General features: G+C 40.1%; 1 protein-coding gene across 1 annotated transcript in view; it reads right to left on the reverse strand.

Annotated features, from left to right (window-relative positions):
• LOC148776319 (uncharacterized) overlaps positions 1–14,625 on the reverse strand; it is a 63,374-nt gene that overhangs the window by 43,065 nt on the left and 5,684 nt on the right. The window lies entirely within an intron of this gene.

A 14,625-nucleotide genomic window follows, 5' to 3' on the forward strand; every position in this document is an offset into this window, starting at 1 on the left:
CATGGTATCGCAAAGAGCTGGACACAACTGAGCAACTAACACACTGTTGCTTCAGGTGCTGACCTGGACACTAGGAATATTTCAGGTAACAGAGATCCTATCACTCACAGAGCTCACATTCTGGAGGTGAAGGAGACAGAAAATAAATCAGAAACACCTAGAGACAGAGAGTACTGTAGAGAAAGATAAACCAGAGAAGGTGGCTGGGAAGGGGCACTGCAATTTTAATAGTAGTCAAGGAAGGCCCGAGAGACAAAGGTGATGTTTGAGCAAAGACCTGAAGGAGGCAAACAAATGATGCACGAGGCTATTTGGGGAAACAGCAGTCCGGGCCGAAGGAGAGCACATGATGTCTTTAGGCAAGAGCAGGAGGAGGTGGGAGGCTGGTGTGGCTAGAGCAGAAGGACTGCAAGGGAGAGGGCACAGAGGTCAATTGTGGGGCCTAATTAACTCACGGTAAGAACTTTGACTTTTATTCTGAAAATGACCAGAAGCTACTGGAGAGTTTTAAATAGAAGAGTGATGTGATCTGCCCTACATTTTAATAGAATCACCTTGGTCAGTCTGCTGAGAATAGACTGGAGGAGACAGGACTGGTCTTGGAAGGGGAGATCAGGGTTCAGTAAGAGACGCTTATTAGACTGAAGTAAAATAGATAGCTGGAGGAGACTAGAGTACCAGAGAAAGATCTGGGCTGGAGATAAAGACCTGGGAGTATTTCACGTGTGTGTGTTAATCACTCAGTCGTGTCTGACTCTTTGTGACCTTATGGTCTGTCCATGGAATTCTCTAAGCAAGAATATGGGGGTGGGTTGCCATTTCCTTCTCCAGGGGATCTTCCAGACCCAGGGATGGAACCAGAGCCTCCTGCACTGCAGGCAGATTTTTTACCATCTGAGCTACCAGGGATTAGTTGTTTGTTTGTTTGTTTTTCACATGTAGATATTTAAAACCATGGGACTAGATGAGATGGTCAAGGGAGTGAACATAGGTTCAGAAGAAGAAAAGGTCTGGGGACTTTTCCTTGGGACTGTCCATTGTTAAGAGGATGGGGTAGCAGGGGAAGAGTTGGCAAAGGATTCAAGAAACAGCAGCTGGTGAGGAAGGAAGAAAACCATGAGCGTTCCATCCTGGATGTCAAGAGAAGAAAAGTGTTTCAAAGAGAAGGGAGCGGTGAACTGCCTTAGACGTGGCTGGCAGTCAGGTAATAGGAAGTCTGAGAATAAACAACTGGGTTGGGCAGCATGGAGGTCACTGGTGAACCTAACAGGAGCAGTTTAGTGGAGCAAACTAGGGACAAAAACTTGACTGCAGCAGGCTGAGAGAAAATGAGAGGCACGAAACCTGAAGAGCAAGTATAATAATGTTTACCAAGTTTTGGTGTAAAGGGAAATAGAAATGGATGGTAGCCTGAGCTGGAAGTGGGGTCAAGAAAAGAGGATGTTTTTACTGTATATTTTTTTAACTGAGAGAAACAACAGGACTTCCCCGATGGTACAGTCGATAGGAATGCGCCTGCCAATGCAGGGGACACGGGTTCAATTTCTGGTCCAGGAAGATTCCAGACACCTTGGAGTGACTAAGCCTGCGTGCCACAATTACTGAGCCCAAGCACCCTAGAGCCTGTGCTCCACAAGAGAAGGCACTGTAATGAGACGTCCACGCTGCATAACTCAAGAGCAGCCTATGTTCCCAGCAAGCACAGCCCACACAGCAACAAAGACCGAGCGTGGCCTAAAAAAACAAATAATTCAAAAGAAAGAAAAATAATGGCATATTAGTCTGAGGATGGGAATGATCCAGAAGAGGAGGGTGAACTGCTAGAGTGATGACCTTGAGCAGATGAGTCAAAGTCAATTAGGCGCAGACAATCATTAGCTAAGGTGAGAAGGCACGGTATATAGGGCTGTTGTTGCTCACAAATGAGAGATGTGATGGGAGCATATGAAAGTTCTCTCACAATTACTTCTGTTTTCTCAGTGAGCAAGGAAGCAAAGTCATGGGGAGGAGGGGGAGGAAGTAGTGGGGTTGTGTAAAGTACATTACTTTCTCTGTATGTGCATCTGCTGTAAGTGGGACAATATGATATGGTCTGAACGAGTCTGGATGAGCTACTGAGCTTGGCGTGAACTAAACAGACAGTCAAGAGGTTCCTCTGTCTCCCAGATACACACAGGCAGTGCTTACGAGCAGACACAATGGCACCTGTCTGCCTGGTGCCACTGAAGGCCTTCAGGAAGCACCCACTGGCTTGTCAAAGGGCTTCACAGTGGCTCTGGGAGAAATTAATTTCTTTGTGCCTATAAGACTATGTGGTATTAAATATGAAAATACAGAGTACCCCAAGGAGCAGTCACACCTTAAGTTACTACCAGCTAATAGTACAACACGGGTTAATTATCAGATAGCTTTCTAACCATGAAAGTCAACTGAGAACAAAGCCAGGCAGAGATGGGATATAGACTTCTGGCTCAAATCATGTGGCAGAGGGAGGAAAAGAATTTCTAGTCAAGTTTTCCAGAAATGAAATCAATTTTAGATGAGGAAGGAGGAGTACAAACATAACAGGAAGAACCTAAGAGATGCTGTCAAACTTCTCCATCTTCACACTTGTGTAAGCCTGGCACCATCCCCCGGTATTAACAGATCAGTTACTATTCAATACCTTGGTTGCACCCAGCTTTTCTCACTTAAATAAAAAACCCTATAGTGACCTCCATGGATCCACTCTGTAGGTTTGCTTTGAAGTGTCTAGCAAACAGCACTTTACCATCTCTAAATATTCTAATCAACCCAGATGGAAAGAAAAAAGCAGTGATATACTGGAAGTGTACCCTGGAAGTGCAATATCACAGTGCATTTAAATTTAATCTCTATTAAAAATTAGGCTCAATTTAATCTCAGCCTAATTGTTTCCAGCCCTAAATTCTTTTGATTCATTTATTGTTGGTAATAGAGCAGTAAGATAAGGAACCAGCTGCTTTCTTGTGTTAAAAATGTTTTCTGCAGGGCACTCAAAGTCGGTGCTCTGGGACAACCCAGAGGGATAGAGTGAGGAGGTAAGTAGGAGGGCGGTTCAGGATGAGGGGGACACATGTATACCTATGGTCGATTCATGCCGATGTATGGCAGAATACCATGACAATACTGTAGAGTAATTATCCTCCAATTAAAATTAATTAATTAAAAAAATTCAAAATTTAAAAAACTCAAAAAAAAAAACAAAAATGCTTTGTGGCTTTGTATGCAAAATATGTATATGCAAAAATAAATGGAGCTCCTTGTTCACAAAGAATAAAGAATTTCAAGATTAAGACAGTAGAGCATTTATACCAAGTGTGGCGCTTTCATAGCCTGGCGCTTTCACAGTCTCTGTGACTATAGGCTGAAGGCCCATGAAGCTGGCACAGGCCAAGAATGGTCCCTCTGACTTGAAGGAAAGGAAATGGGGTGATCGCTTTGTGATTTTTCTGTGCTAAATTTCGTGGTCAGGAAGAACTGAGAAGTAGCCTGAAGGGGAAAGGGTGGGTCTCTGGCTTAAAATACACCCATAAACACTCCCACCCCAGTCACCACGGCCAATTCCAGAGGCTGCAGGCCCCAGTTACACAGCTTATGTCACTTAGATGTTTGGAAGCTTCCCACCTTCTCGGGGCAGGATGTGGGGCAGAGCTAGACCTTCTAACCTGATCTGACCTTTGTGCAAATATGAAAAGGGACCAGTGGGATTTGTCCTGGCTCTGCACCCTCAGGAATTCACAATGCTGACATGTATCTACCATAAAGAATAGTACGATGAGCTCAGCATTCAGAGGTGGAAGAATTTTCTTTTTTCTTCAACAGAGGAGCAGAAGGAAATTCATTTGCTCTCTGCTCATCTGAATAAGCTTTGGATGTCATACTGTTACACTGCACAGAACCAGAAGGACAGAATTGATTTGACAAAGTAGTGACAAAGTGAAATCCCTCAACTAAGCTGGCGAGAGCCATAAAAAAACAGACTAGTTAGACACTGTATTAAATATAAGAGCTATATACATACAACACTATGTACTTGAGTCCCCTGGTTTGACCAAAGGCTAAATGTGTGTGCCACTGGATTGCACTTTCAAACTAGGTTCCATGTTCCTTTATGTTGCCTATGGTTATCAAAGAAATGGTATCAATGTTTATCATTCAGAAATGGTGTTCCCAAATTAATATTATTTTTAGTGAAAGACAGTTTTTACACAAATTTGAGAAATCAATGGACCTAATTCCATTATTTTTCTTCAATCGATCAAAAGTTAATATGAATAAAATGCAAATATCAACATCATATGGACCTATTATAGTAAAATACAGGTTTAATTTGATATAACTATGTTTGAAGTTAAAAAATCTTACAGGAATGAAAAGATGTAGCAAGAATGAAATAGTAGTTACTTTAGCACTTAGTCACCTCACTATGAGTATTTCCATCATTTTAATGCTGGATGGTATATTTATTTGCATATGATATCAGCATGGTTTCAACATAATGAAGTTTTATTATTATGCTAAATTTGACTAGCTTTAAAACCTGCTAGCTATTAAAGATTGACAGGGAACTCTTTTTGCCCCTCAGAACAGATAATTTGTGTTCTGAACTATAATTTTTCCCTTTACTCCCTTTCAATTCAAGTCTTGGTGATCCTAATAAATGCAATTTTATTTATAGGATTCCAAAAATATTTATTTCTACATAATTTTATAGTAGAACTTTTACCTTCACTTGACTTAACACCAGATATTTTAGGTCATCTAACTTGAGATTACCTCTCTTATAAACTTATCTCCCAAATTATTTAATTACAAAATAATATCTTACTTCTATTTAATGCTTTATAGTTCACAACACATGCATGTACACAAGGTTTCATTTGTTTGTTCTTTTGAAGAACTCTATTTTATGATAAAGATTAGAGAGGTTGCAATCAAACTCATAATTTATTGCACAGCAAAGGAAACCAGAAACAAAATGAAGAGAGAACTTAAAGAATATTTTCAAATGATGTGGCGAGCAAGGGTTTAATTTCCAAAATATACGAACAGCTCACACAACTCAGTAACAAAAAAAACAAACAACCCAATCCAGAAAGATGGGCAGAAACACATTTTTCCAAAGAAGACATACAGATGGCCAATAACCACATACAAAGATACTCAACATTAATTGTTAGAGAAATGCAAATCAAAATTACATTGAGGTGTCACCTCACACTCATCAGAATCACCATCATCAAAAAATCTACAAATAATAAATGCTAGAGAGAATGTGAAGAAAAGGGAACCCTCCTACACTGTTGGTGTGTATGTAACTGCAGGGAGATCCAACCAGTCCATTCTAGAGGAGATCAATCCTGGGTGTTCATTGGAGGGACTGATGCTAAAGCTGAAACTGCAATACTTTGGCCACCTCATGCGACGAGTTGACTCACTGGAAAAGACTCTGATGCTGGGAAAGGTTGGGGGCGGGAGGAGAAGGGGACGACAGAGAATTAGAAGGCTGGATGGCATCATCGACTCTATAGACATGGGTTTGGGTGAACTCCGGGAGTTGGTGATGGACAGGGAGGCCTGGCGTGCTGTGGTTCATGGGGTCACAGAGAGTCGGACACGACTGAGCGACTGAACTGAACTGAACTGACTGAAATTGTTACAGTCACTACGGAGAACAGTATGGAGGTTCCTTAAAAAACTGAAAACAGCACTACCATATGGCCCTACAATCCCACTCCTGGCCACACACCTGGAGAAAACTCCAATTTGAAAAAATACATGCAACCTGATGCTCACAGCAGCACTATTCACGATAGCCAATTCATGAAAGCTACCTAAATGTCCATCAACAGGTGAATAAAGAAAATGTGGTATATACATATATACAATGGAATATTACATAAAGAATGATTAATGCAATTGGTAGCAACATGATGGACTTAGAGATTATCATACTAAGTGGAGTAAGTTAGAAAGACAGCCAATTACCATCTCATACTACTTATATGTAGAATCTAAAATATGATACCAATGAACTTATCTTTTGAAACAGAAACAGAAACAGACTAACAGACATAGAAAACAACCTTATAGTTACCAAAGGGGAAGTGGGGTGGGGGAGGGATAAATTGGGAGCCTAAGATTAGCAGATACAAACGATTATATATTAAGTAAATAAACAACAAGGTCCTACTGTACAGCACAGGGAACTAAATTCAATATCCTATAATAAACCATAATGGAGAAGAATTTTAAAAGCAGGCTAAAAAAAGATTAGAGAGGCTGAATCACAGTGAATAGTGACACTCAACTCAAGCCAGTTCCTCCAAATCAGTGTCCTTGTGTTTTCCAAGCTACACTGGCCACAGTGCTACTAAGTGACCTGAGAGAAGTAAAATGCCCCCAGTTGAAACTGAAAGAAAACTCAAAGCCAAAATGCTAGTTACACATCTGCTGAATTAGTTAGTGACAGTATGGGGAACATCATCCAAACATGAACCTTCTTCTAAATCATCAGTGACTACCTTGAGCTCAAATGTGGTTTACAAGCAAAAAGTGCAATTAAACTTAACTCTGTTAAAATGGCTATAACTTTATATAATAAGAAAACATGGCCAAGCTTCTTTGATGCTGTTTAAATAAATTCTTTAAACTCTGAATCCGTCCAGTTTCATTTCAGATATTTTCATGTCTCCTGAAATTTTACTGAGAAGGGTTTCTTATCTCAGGCCACCTCCCCTACTTATATTCCAGGTAAACTAATTCAGTGTTCTGTGACTATGCCAAAGCCTTTGACTGTGTGGATCACAATAAACTGTGGAACATCCTGAAAGAGATGGGAATACAAGACCACCTGACCTGCCTCTTGAGAAACCTGTATGCAGGTCAGGAAGCAACAGTCAGAACTGGACATGGAACAACAGACTGGTTCCAAATAGGAAAAGGAGTACGTCAAGGCTGTATATTGTCACCTTGCTTATTTAACTTCTATGCAGAGTACATCATGAGGAACGCTGGGCTGGAAGAAGCACAAGCTGGAATCAAGATTACCGGGAGAAATATCAATAACCTCAGATTTGCAGATGACACCACCCTTATGGCAGAAAGTGAATAAGAACTCAAAAGCCTCTTGATGAAAGTGAAAGAGGAGAGTGAAAAGGTTGGCTTGAAGCTCAACATTCAGAAAACAAAGATCATGGCATCTGGTTCCATCACTTCATGGGAAATAGATGGAAAAACAGTGGAAACAGTGTCAGACTTTATTTTTTGGGCTCCAAAATCACTGCAGATGCTGATTGCAGCCATGAAATTAAAAGACGCTTACTCCTTGGAAGGAAAGTTATGACCAACCTTGATAATATATTAAAAAGCAGAGACATTACTTTGCCAACCAAGGTCCGTCTAGTCAAGGCTATGGTTTTTCCAGTGGTTATGTATGGATGTGAGAGTTGGACTGTGAAGAAAGCTGATCGCCGAAGAATTGATGCTTTTGAACTGTGGTGCTGGAGAAGACTCTTGAGAGTCCCTTGGACTGCAAGGAGATCCAACCAGTCCATTCTAAGGGAGATCAATCCTGGATGTTCATTGGAAGGACTGATGCTAAAGCTGAAACTGCAATACTTTGGCCACCTCATGCGACGAGTTGACTCACTGGAAAAGACTCTGATGCTGGGAAAGGTTGGGGGTGGGAGGAGAAGGGGACGACCGAGAATGAGATGGCTGGATGGCATCACCGACTCTGTGGACATGAGTTTGAGTGTACTCTGGGAGTTGGTGATGGACAGGGAGGCCTAGCGTGCTGTGATTCATGGGGTCGTGGAGAGTCGGACACGACTGAGCGACTGAACTGAACTGTGATGTTATTTCTCTCTTTCCTAAGATGGGATAAAATCTCATGTACAATGAAACTCTGTAAACTGAATTTTTTTCCAACGGTGGCTAGCAAGGTCTCCAAGACAGAGAGGATATTTTTTGATGTGAAGTAAGTTGGGGTGTCTGAAGATCACGGAATATATCTGAAGTGGGATATAACTTGGTTCATCTGAGATAGAAGTTTAGCCAATACACAAGCATAATGTCTATTTTTCTGAGAAAAGGAATTCTGTTTTTAAACTCCCCTACTAGTCTACATCTTGCTTACCATTTGGGAACCAGTGCCTGGCATATGGCAGCTGCTTTGTAAATATTTGCTGAGTACAAGGAAAGTAATTGCATCTGTTCTTGAATCCATATTTGAATTTTGACAGCGAATCCCCCTTTTAATTTGACTTGAGTAATGCAATGCTATCAATGATTTGTCATGAAACAAAATGTAAGATTTGTAATAATGTCATTTTTTCTGTATCTCATTTTTTCTGTATGAGACAGAACTGGTATTCCTCTAAATGACTTTCAAAGTCACATTTTTCTTCCCAATATTGTTGAAGAGAACTGAATAGCACTTGTTCAGGATGCAGTTATTGGCTTTCAGGTTCCAAGATCATTCTTTGGACTGAAAATCTGCAAGCAGATTTAGCTTAGAGACTTCTGTGCTGGTAGCATGCAACAGATTACTGTGTTCCCTGTAAAGAATTCCATTTAAAATAATAAATAATATAACTGGTCTCTGTACTTTATTTTTCTCAAAAATGTGTAACTGTGACCTCACCTAAAGTCAATCTCAATTCTTTTGCTATAATTATATTTTTCTGTGAAAAGTTACCCTGGTCTATTGGAGAAGGCAATGGCAAGCCACTCCAGTACTCTTGCCTAGAAAATCCCATGGATGGAGGAGCCTGGTAGGCTGCAGTCCTATAACCATTTATAATGAACTCATTAGTCTTTCTGAGTTTCTCTTCTAGCTCCAGGAGGTGCAGGGGCAAATTTATAAGATATCAGGGCACAGCAGAAGGGCTGCTTCATCTCTCTGTGTCCTATGAGTCCTCCTTGGATTGATGGCAATGCTGCTTGGCAACTCAGCCTCTGGGATGGGGGCCCCCAGTGTCCTCCAGTTGCCTTTGACATTGAGCTCTCTGCGCTCCCCCACTACTGCTACTTCCTGACCCCAGGCATTTGCCACCATTCAGACCATTTAATTTTTCTAAAGGAATGAGCATCTCAAGGTTAGCATCACTTTTTCTCACCTTCCAAACCTATCTTTTCTACCTTCCAAACCTACCTTTTCCATCTAATAAAATAAATATTTTAGTTGGTGATGGACAGGGAGGCCTGGCGTGCTGTGATTCATGGGGCTGCAAAGAGTCGGACATGACTGAGCGACTAAACTGAACTGAACTGATATGCATATATGTTCCTGTTCCAGCATAAATCATCTAGATGGTAAGTGGGCAGGGGGGAGGAAGATAGTGATGGGGAGTGTGAGGGTGGGCAGGGGAGAGAAGGGTCACTAGTATAGTGGAGAGGTCATCATAATTAGAATAAAGTCATTTTTAATCTAGTAGAATATTGTTATTTTGATTTTTTATTAATATTTCATTACAAAGATAGCATGATTATTTATTTTGCTATATCCACCATCATAGCAACTTAGGTTGTAAAACACCATTTTAAAAATATTCAATAGTTCTTCTATTGGAAGATAATACTTGAAAGCAAATGAAAGTATTCTATCAGCTAACATAGGTACCGTGGAGAAATGAAAAATAAATCAGACACAGCTCTACCCACCAGAAACTTACAAAATGAAAGGAAAAGCAAGGCTTATACATAAACATCGGAGAAGGCAATGGCACCCCACTCCAGTACTGTTGCCTGGAAAATCCCATGGACGGAGGAGCCTGGTGGACTGCAGTCCATGGGGTTGCTGGGTGTCGGACGCGACTGAGCGACTTCACTTTCACTTTTCACTTTCATGAATTGGAGAAGGAAATGGCAACCCACTCCAGTGTTCTTGCCTGGAGAATCCCAGGGACGGGGGAGCGTGGTCCAGGAGCAGCTGCTAAGTCACTTCAGTCGTGTCCGACTCTGTGCGACCCCATAGACAGCAGCCCACCAGGCTCCCCCGTCCCTGGGATTCTCCAGGCAAGAACACTGGAGTGGGTTGCCATTTCCTTCTCCAATGTGTGAAAGTGAAAAGTGAAAGCGAAGTCGCTCAGTCGTGTCCGAACTAGTAGCGACCCCATGGACTGCAGCCCACCAGGCTCCTCTGTCCATGCGATTTTCTAGGCAAGAGTACTGGAGTGGCTTGCCATTGCCTTCTCCGAGCAGCAGCATACATAAACATAAAAAATGGAGCAAGTAATAAAAGCCACAATAGAGGTACAAGCTGTTCTGGGGAATCCACTTCTGTAATATCACTTTAAATCACATGGTAAGACATGCCAACATGTTAAGCCATTAATAATTTTAGTACTAAATGCCAAGGTATTTTAATGACTTCATCATATGGCATCTTATAATGGTCATTAATACTAATATTTTCTACTAGATATTTTCCTACTCAACATCAATTATCTAGGTATTAGAAATTTTATTTATTCATTAAACAGTCATATGATATCATCTACAAGGTTTCCTGACTCATGTTAGAATGTTCTGCTGCTCTCAGGTACCATTTTCTGAGCTTATATTCATTACACTTCTCTTCAGATAATTTAAAGTGGTATAGTTGATATAAAGATGATTAAGAAATCCTTAAGCTGTAGTAAGAGTCTGTTCTGATGCTAGGAGGGATTGGGGGTGGGAGGAGACGGGGATGACAGAGAATGAGACGGCTGGATGGCATCACTGACTCGATGGACATGAGTTTGAGTGAACTCCAGGAGTTGTTGATGGACAGGGAGGCCTGGCGTGCTGTGATTCATGGGGTCACAAAGAGTTGGACATGACTGAGCGACTGAACTGAACTGAACTGAAGTTGTAATATGCAGTAAAACTGCATAAGAATAGTTTTGTATGTGGCATATAAACCAAAATGGTGTTCTGTTGGAAAATGTGCTAACCAAGGAGTTCCATTTCCCCCATACTCTAAAGAGACTCAATGACTGCAAAATCTATCTTTTCAAATCATAACCTTTTTTTTCCTATGTAAGTGTGTGAGGTTTTCTGTAGTTTTCAAGCCAAACATCACTGTCATCATTTTCTGTGGTCCTAAATTTTACCAAACGTGCTTGTTCTTGGACTAAAAAAAATTATATCATTTTTTATGCCAAATGATAAAGCTGCTAGTATGTGGCTCATAAATATTTTATTAGGTTTTATATATGCAAAAGCTAGTGAGATGTCTTATTTTCATGAATTTATTACAACAATTTAAGTAGTCATAATAATAAAAATTTGCATTTAAATAATTCTTTTCTCTTGGGAACTCTGAGTGCTTTTGCACATCAATTAACGCCAGATGACAGCATCATTATTCCCAACTTTATTTTATTATTCCATCTTTATAATATGTTGCTGTGGGTTTTTGTTTCTAGCCAATGTCAATTACTGGGCTGACTGTTATCAGGCCTCCAAAACCAGGCTTTTTTGAGGACTAATTACATAACAGAATGATAGTGCTCAGTAGAAATTCTATGACTGAAAGCTTCGCTTTCACTAGATATAGATCAAAAGTCATTCCCTGGTTTTACTTTCAATCAAAATCTTATCTATACATTCAAATTACACATTAAGAATTGCTATAAGCTGTTTTTCTATCATTAACAACTTTTCCTTTCTAATCACCAAATTAATTATTCATATAAAGAAGTTACTTATACACTAAAAACATAGTATTTTTAGAAGTATCACCCTCGGGGTTGTAGCATTTCTCTTCTCTAGAAGTAAAGGTACTTACCATGGGATTCATAGACAGGCTTCAAGGGTCTGTCATTTTCTAGAAATTCCCAAAAGGGAAAGAAAACACAAGAGAGGTCTTGGCAGCAGTTGTTGCCAGATTTTTGAACCTGCACTTGTGGGAGATCTGTCTGGGAGGGATCCATTTCTGTTTTAAGGAGCCAACACAGGCCAGGCCTTGAGGCTTCTTTGTGATTTGACTGTGATTTTGATGTTTCTCTGATTCTCTTTTCACACTTAAAAAAAAAAAATCACTATTCTGTTAAGCTTCAGTTCAGTTCAGTTCAGTCGCTCAGTCATGTCTGACTCTTTGCGACCCCATGAATCACAGCACGCCAGGCCTCCCTGTCCATCACCAACTCCCGGACTTCACTCAAACTCATGTCCATCAAGTCAGTGATGCCATCCAGCCATCTCATTCTCTGTTGTCCCCTTCTCCTTCCACCTCCAATCCTTCCCAGCATCAGAGTCTTTTCCAGCGAGTATAATAAATTCTTCTTTTGGAAATAACTTTCTGAGAGATTAGGAAATCCTACTAAATGCTTCATCTATGGCCTTTGTTATTTTAATATTTAAAACAAACAATTCACAATTGCAATTCTGCTGTTCTAGAAGGAAAGTTATGTAAGGAGGAATAGACAGAGGGAGTACCAGGGGTTCTAGTTTCTGCCTAGAGTCGCTGTGTGCACATTTCTGTCAATGCCCACACAGTGAATTACTGTAACTTAGTTCTCTAAGTGCCCAGTTTCTAGAATCTGTTCTAGTACATATTTTATGAACTTGCTTCTGAAGCCAATATTTCATTTCTGGCTACTCCGAGGAAATCCCAAACCACCAGATATTTTAGCATGAGTCAAAGTCTTGCGATCTACAAATTTTGTTTGAAATCTCTAGGTCTTTCATATGCTATGTTTCCGCTATTAAAGCAGGCAAATGACACTGAAGATAAAACTACATCTTCATTTCCTATGTTCACAGAATATTTCAACCATTTCATCAGGGAATTTTGATGATGGGAATTCTAATCATTTTTATTGACTGTGTGCCATGTGCAGTGCACTATGAGTGGTAAAACGGTGTACAGTTAAGCTGCCAAAAGATGGATGCCACACCCACTTTCTCTTACTGTATTTTTAGCCGCGCCACATGACAGGCATGTGGATCTTAGTTCCCAGCCAGAGACTGAACCCAAGCCCCTGGTGTTAGAAGTGCAGAGTCTTAAACACTGGACCCCCAGGGAAGTCTGAGGCATTTTTAAAAACTTTAATTCTAAAGACTAGAATTTCCAAATAATTCTGCCAACTAAGAATTACCTTTGAAGTTTTACAAACAAGCAATTTAGGCTCAGAAAAGTTTAATAAATGATCTGAATTTACCCAGTTTACTAAATGTAAAACCATGATTCAAATCCAGCTGCTAATTCCAAATACCCTACTCTTTTATAATTCACTGTTCTCTTAAAGTACTGGGTCACTTTTTTGAGTTTCAGTTAGGTTTTGTTTCTTTTAAGGGTTGAACCCTTTGGGTAAAAACTCATTGTTCAATGAACAAAGTATAATTCAACTTTTTAGGGAGCTCCTCCCAGAATGGAGTATTAGAAATACTTAGCCACTATTTTAGACTGTGGGCCTTTGGGATGCAACAGTGATATGAAAGATTATATACACTTTTGCTTTGTTATTTCCTGTTTTTTATAGCCAAGATATAAAACACTTGTTCAGTGTATGACCTGAAAAAATTAACCAAGTGAGTCAATGTAAAAAGCAGAAAACACACCTGGCTAAAACCCAAAATCATTATTGCAAATTCAGACTTAAATTGAAGAAAGTAGAGAAAACCACTAGGCCATTCAGGTATGACCTAAATCAAATCCCTTATAATTATACAGTGAAAGTGACAAATAAGATTCAAAGGATTAGATCTGACAGACAGATAACTATGGAAGGAGGTTTGTAACACTGTACAGGAGGCATTGAATAAAACCATCCCAAGAAAAAGATATGCAAAAAGGCAAAATGGTTGTCTGAGGAGGCCTTACAAATTGCTGAAAAAAGAAGAGAGGCAAAAGGCAAAGTAGAAAAGGAAAGATATAACCATTTGAATGCAGAGTTCCAAAGATAGCAAGGAGAGAGAAGAAAGTCCTCCTCAGTGATCAGGGCAAAGAAATAGAGGAAAACATCAGAATGGGAAAGACTAGAGATCTCTTCAAGAAAATTAGAGATAGCAAGGGAACATTTCATGCAAAGATGGGCACAATAAAGCACAGAAATGGAAGCAGAAGAGATGAAGAAGAGGTGGCAAGAATACACAGAAGAACTGTACAAAAAAGATCTTCATGACCCAGATAACCATAATAGTGTGATCACTCACCTAGAGGCAGACATCCTGGAGTGTGAAGTCAACTGGGCCTTAGGAAGCATCACTACGAACAAAGCTACTGGAGGTGATGGAATTCCAGTTGAGCTATTTCAAATCCTGAAAGATGATGCTGTGAAAGTGCTGCACTCAATATGGCAGCAAATTTGGAAAACTCAGCAGTGGCCACAGGACTGGAAAAAGTCAGTTTTAATTCCAATCCAAAAGAAGGGTAAAGCCAAAGAATGTTCAAACTACTGTACACTTGCACTCATTTCACATGCTAAGCAAGGTCATGCTCAAAATCCTCCAAGCTAGGCTTCAACAGTACATGAACCAAGAACTTCCATATGTACAAGTTGGATTTAGAAAATGCAGAAGAACCAGAGATCAAATTGCCAACATCCGTTGATCATAGAAAAAGCAAGAGAGTTCCAGAAAAACATCTAATTCTGCTTCACTGATTATGCTAAA

Source organism: Moschus berezovskii, chromosome 10, assembly GCF_049115385.1.
Source record: "Moschus berezovskii isolate FMDL1 chromosome 10, NW_MosBer_1.0, whole genome shotgun sequence".
Lineage (NCBI taxonomy): Eukaryota > Metazoa > Chordata > Mammalia > Artiodactyla > Moschidae > Moschus > Moschus berezovskii.